The sequence below is a fragment of the Drosophila suzukii genome, chromosome 3, assembly GCF_043229965.1.
Source record: "Drosophila suzukii chromosome 3, CBGP_Dsuzu_IsoJpt1.0, whole genome shotgun sequence".
Lineage (NCBI taxonomy): Eukaryota > Metazoa > Arthropoda > Insecta > Diptera > Drosophilidae > Drosophila > Drosophila suzukii.
Genome location: NC_092082.1, coordinates 3,594,149 through 3,600,752, shown reverse-complemented (window position 1 = coordinate 3,600,752; position 6,604 = coordinate 3,594,149).

The window sequence follows — 6,604 nt, the reverse complement described above, 5'->3', positions numbered from 1 at the left end:
TACAGAAAAATCGGACATGAAAATGGGTTAAAACTGAGACCCCCTTTTAAGAGAAATATTTGAATGTAGAACGTTAGGGAATTTTACCACAAATTCAAAGAGGTATCCCACGTCAAAATCGGATTACAATAACTCAAGTTATGGAATCTTGAAGTGCAGTTTTGGGTTCCCAATCTGGAAGCTATGGGGATTACTAAAAAATCGGACATGAAAATGGGTCAAAATTGTGACCATCTTTTGAAAGAAATATTTGAATGTAGAACGTTGGGGAGTTTCATCACAAATTCATAAAGGTATCCCACATCAAAATCGGTATCCAATGACTCAAGTTATGGAATCTTGAAGTGCAGTTTTGGGTTCCCAATCTGGAAGCTATGGGGATTACTAAAAAATCGGACATGAAAATGGGTCAAAATTGTGACCACCTTTTGAAAGAAATATTTGAATGTAGAACGTTAGGGAATTTCACCACAAATTAATAAAGGTATCCCACATCAAAATCGGTATCCAATAACTCAAGTTATGGAATCTTGAAGTGCAGTTTTGGGTTCCCAATCTGGAAGCTATATGGATTACTAAAAAAGCGGACATGAAAATGGGTCAAAATTGTGACCATCTTTTAAAGGAAATATTTGAATGTAGAACGTTGGGGAGTTTCACCACAAATTCATAAAGGTATCCCACATCAAAATCGGTATCCAATAACTCAAGTTATGGAATCTTTAAGTGCCGGTTTGGGTTCCCAATCTGGAAGCTATATGGATTACTAAAAAATCGGACATGAAAATGGGTCAAAATTGTGACCACCTTTTGAAAGAAATATTTGAATGTAGAACGTTAGGGAATTTCACCACAAATTAATAAAGGTATCCCACATCAAAATCGGATTACAATAACTCAAGTTATGGAATCTTGAAGTGCAGTTTTGGGTTCCCAATCTGGAAGCTATGGGGATTACTAAAAAAGCGGACATGAAAATGGGTCAAAATTGTGACCATCTTTTAAAAGAAATATTTGAATGTAGAACGTTAGCAAATTTCACCACAAATTCATAGAGGTATCCCACATCAAAATCGGTATCCTATAACTCAAGTTATGGAATCTAGAAATGAAGTTTTCGGTTGACATTGTAAAACCCATAAATAAGAAAAATTCAAACATGAAAGTGGGTTAAAACATGACCCTTGTTGAAAAGAAAAGTTTTAATGTAATATAGTACAGAAAAAAGAAAGTGAGGACTAACTGTATAGATCCAAATCAGACGAGCTTCCTTTAATTGCATTCCAAATAGTCGATAGAATCCTTATAGCTCAAATGTTTCCCATGATTTTAAGCTGGGAAGAGATATCGTTAGATGAAATAAAAGGAGGTGTGCTAATAGCACACGTAAATCCAAGGATCTTCGGTTTCCCCCTTCCTTGTATACATATATAAAGTCGACCGCCAACCGATCGACCCACCGCTGCTTCTACTAGATCAGCTTCTTTCGAAGTGATTTATTGAAAATTAAATTTTTCACCAACAGAGGTCGAGCGATGCTAAAAAAAATAAATAATCGCAAAGGCAGCAACCACTAAAATTTGCAGGCGGCAGCAAGTTAATTATGACTGCGGTTAGCCAGGCTAAAATATGGTATGTGGGGGGAGGGGGAGGGGGGCTCAGGGGGAGGGACAGGTGGGCCGAGATATGGAGATGGAGAGTTCCACAAACAAGTGCGCCAGGTTATTTTGCTGTTAATTAGTCTTACGTGATGAAACTTCATAGCTGATGGGTGGTGCCCACAAATGGCGACTGTCCATCTCTCTCTACTTGCCTCTGTCCTTCTCTATCTTTCCCTATCTCGCACATCGGTCCCTCTCGTTCTGCGGTTTTTCTGACCCTAAATAGGAAAATTAAATTCCAAGCCACAATTTAAATTAAAGAGAAATTAAAGGAGAAAGGTTAAATGAGTGCAATGCAAAAATAAGCGTGAAGAGGAAATGTACAATTTTTTTAACATTATAAAAAATGTATTATAATATTATTTGTATTGTCGTGTTAGAATTTTTAAACTTCGCTTAAAGTTAGCAACTAAAAATTTTAATATTTGTTATTTTTTTAATTGTTTGAGATTTTTTGGGAAAGAAAATGTTAATTTCCAAAATGTATTATGAAATATATGAAAATATGTTTTCTTGCGTTATACATATAAATATAAAAACTTTAATTTAACAAAAAAAATTAGACTTGTGGGTCAGAAATACAAAATACTTAAACCCAACCTCCCTGACCCTAAATACACCCTCTCTTTCCTCCATTATAGGAACGTGTTGCTAACAAATTGTGCACAATTTTCACCAATTTACAATTTTATGATGCGCAATTGCAGCAACCCGAAAAGAAAGAAATTCAACGGCAGAGAAAAAAACTTCATTAAAGCAAATATTGCGAATAAAATTTATGTTGCCAATTTAAATACATCGAAACAACAACACCACCGCTCGAGTAGAAAAAAAAATAGGAAAATAATAAAAGAAGGTGTAAAGACTAAAAGGCTGTAACCAAGCCGGCAACAACAACTAATCGAGCTGGTCATCAATTGACCAAAGCCAGGTAATGGTCGGTCACAGCCCAGACTTTTTTTTTGTATTATTATTTTGCAGCCAGTCTCTCGGAGACGGAAGACCCGAGCCATCGACGATCGATCGAAACGACAACGCGCCCATATAGACGAACTGAAAAACTGAAAACTGGGAAACTGAAAAGAGGAAGGCCCAGGAGGAGCTGAGCAGCAGGGATCGGGAGGAGGACGATCGATCTTGGCAGCCGCCGCTGCGTTAGATGATGCAGCAGTCGATCCAGCAGCCAAGGCAGCAGTCGCAGAGTCACCCGAAGATCCCCCAGTTCAGCCCAGGAAAATAAAAAAAAAATGAAAAAAGAAAAATAAATAAAAGCAAAGTGGGTGAGGCGGGGCGGGAGCTGAAGGCGGGTGGCCGAAACAAACACAGCCACACACACGCAGAAAACAGTGCCACTAAGCCCAGATAATCCTGATAAAATCTAAGAATATAAGTAAAAAATCTACCAAGTACAAAAAAAGGTACATACTTAGTCCTAAAACCTGAAAATGAGTCTAGGATAGGTCGTAGCCAAATGGCTTTTAAATCATGCATACTCTATCTAATTCATTTTTAAAACAATTTTTAATATTTTGATATTTAACAAAAAAATGTTTAAAAAAAGGTTTGTCAAATTATAAATATTTAACATCAATATCTTAAGATAAATATTCTAAATTGGTTAATTTTTCTATGATTTTTTATGTGGCTTAGGAACTTATTAAGAATTAATAAAAAAAATGTTTATAATTAATGTATTCCGGAAAAAAAATCGCCATATGTATGTAAATTAATTCTCAGTTCATGTGCAATCTAATTAAATGATGGTATCTAAATTTTACAATCAACGTATTGATGTATTATATGTCCTTCTTTCATATTTTTTTTGTCGCTTAAGGGTACTACAAATCCAATAATATTATTTATAATAAACATATTTCGAAAAGATTGTCCAACTATCAACTAACTCTAAGTTAATGTGGAATCGTAATCCATACTGTATATTTATTTATACAATCTCATAATTTAAAATTCGATATTCCTTTGGCCTGTTATTCTTAAACAATCTTTCTCTGGCTTGATTTATTTATTTATAAAATATATTTGAGTACTTTTTGGCATGCCTAGGCCCACTGTAATTTCGATTTGCCTCACCCGCCGCCATCGACATCATTTGGCACATGTGAACACCGAAAAAGATGTGCCCACCGACCATCGACCGTGGACCGTGGAGCGTGGACCACTCCCGATCCCGCCTCCCAGCCGCTGCGATCTTTTGGCCAGAAGAGCCAGGCCGAGTTTGGAATATGCGAATCCGCTTGACCGACCGTCTGTCGAATATCCCCGTATGGGGCGAGTCGACGGGCGGCCGATTCACCTGTCGCGTCGTTTTGTTTGCCTTACGCAAAGGTGGGGAAATGGGTGGGGTGGGGGCTCCTCCGACTTGGTCCGCGGCTTTATGCGAAAATTCCATGAATTTGATCATTTCGGTGGAAGCGTATTAGATATTTGGCATTTTGGCTTTCCACTGACTGACGTACAAAGCCAGCCAATGGCAAAAGGAAAACGGAAAACAGAAAACTCAAAACTCAAAACGCCAGAGGTCAGCGCACACACGTGACCCCGAATGATCGATGGTATTGCCAGCAGAGGAGTCTGCGGAAATTAAATGGATTATAATTATTATGCATGGCACGGAGCTGGCTCACTTTTATTGTCAACCAATAAAACGGCCAAGGGGGCAAAGTTGTCCATCGGAGCAATACCAATCCGGTGGACAGGCCAACATGTTGGGCCGGGAATTGATTTGGCCCGCAGCCACCATTAACAGCAACAAAGCCGCGGATTCATCTTTGGCCCGATGGCCAGCGGAATAACCCTAGAGCCGCACTCGATGATCGGCGGCTGCAGGCGCTGTGGATGCGGATGACATCAGGTGCAGCCACAGTGGGGACTACTGCTTAAGGGAAAGCACACTTGGAAAAATTTAAAGCTCTGTTTAGTAGTTTAGTACTTCTAGAGCCCAAAAAGGATTATTATGGATACATTTTTAGGACATAATCAGGAATTTTACGAGGTCTATTTCCATTTTGAAAATTATATTAAGTGTATTTTTAAATAAATTATTTATTATGGTACCATAATATTTTAAATTTATTTGAAAAAATCTTAAAAATAGGCAATTTTTTAATTTTTCAATATTGTGTTCTTAGGCCGTCTAAGTGTGATAAACTTTAAAGAAGATTAATACAAACTTAAAAGGCTTAATAAGTTGTACAAAATATACATTTATCTTTTTTGTTCAAGATAAAATAAGAAAATTAATTTTAAATGGGTATTAAATCATTTTAAATATTATTTTCTTCAACTAAAATTTTGTTATCTAGAGTGCCAAATTATTAAAATATTGTAGGATTTTGCTATAGGAATCATTCTTAAGCCCGCATTTCTAAAACTATTTAAAAGCTCTTAAAGTTTTTATTTACTTAGATTTTTTTTTCAAATATTTTTATAATGTTGAAATACTTAAAGGAAGTTTTTATGACACCATATGTAGCTCCCTAATTTAATCAAAAGTTTCTAGTGCTCTATTTGACACCCCTGTGCATTTCTTTTGGTGCAGACAGCCGCATAAGCTCAACTGTGTGGCTTGGGCGGATTCCAGCGGACATTTTTGCTGAGCCAAAAAGACACAGACAACGAGGCATGTAACAACATAAACAACAGAATACTATTTGGCCTTTTGCACCTTTTTGGCATGAACAACTTTTGGTAGTGGGCAGGCGGAGGAGGAGGAATCTCCCCGGGATGAGCTGTGTGCGCCGCGAGAGATCTTTATTTCGGGTCGAGGCGGCGGCCGATCGACCAAGACGACAACGCCCCGAAAGGCACAATTAAAATTTCACGCTTTTTTCGGAGGACATCAGAGGGGCGCAGAAGTGACCGTCAGGACCAAAAAAAGACACCACCTAGGAGCCAGGCAAAAAAAAACACCTTTACCATTTTTGGGCTTACATTTTAGCCGGCGGACGAAAACAGTGCGGCGGCATTTTCGCTTTGAGGCAAAGCCAGGAGCAATCTTTCAGTGGCGATGCACTCACAACAAAGACTGTCCTAAAAAGTGGCCAATCGCCAACCTCTTGACCCGCAAAACCGCACTTAAAACCAAAAAAATACTAAAACATTTTTAAAATGTAAAAGATTCAAGTCAAAATAATTTAATTGGAACTACAAATATTTTTAAAATTCCATATATTAACAGGCGTATATTCGAGTATTTCTTAAGTCAAGTGGTATTTATAATTTTTTTAAATAAGAGCAAACAACATTTTAATTAAATTTAAGCCTATTTCTAAGATATTATAATATAGTTTTAAAACTTTTAAATATATATGGGTGAAAAAAAGTCCTTAAAGTTTCCCCAAGTTATATCGTATTCATTAGTTGTAAAGTAAAACTGTGATTAAAGGTTTATAAAATTCTAATGGTTTTTTGTAATATTTTTCATAAAAAGCCTACACACTTATACACTTTAATTAAAAGAACGCATTTTCTGGGGTATAGTAAACATTTGCCAGAATAATTTTAACATTTGCTTGGTCAATTTTAAAGCTAGTTTGACCAAGTTTGGTACTATTGGCTTGTATTTTCTTGGACTTAAATGTGGTATTTATTTTGAGTGTTGCAGCAAGTTGGAGCGGTGTTGCAGCCGCCACGCGTGCAATTTGCAGTCGTCGGGGAATTGCAAGCGGCCCCTGAACACAAACACACCGAGTGGAGTTGAGTGCCGCTCTTCCAGAAAGTGTTAATTAGCAGCGCGCGTGCTAATTACCAATGCCAGTTGTGAGTGCAGCCAATGACAGCAGCAACATCAGGAACAGCAACATGCAGCAGCAGCAACAGCAACTCCAGTGGCAACAGCAACATCAGCGGCAAGAGCAACATCAACTGCAACGGCAACTTCAGCGGTCATAACAACAATAAGAAACGGCAGGCGGGAAAATGTC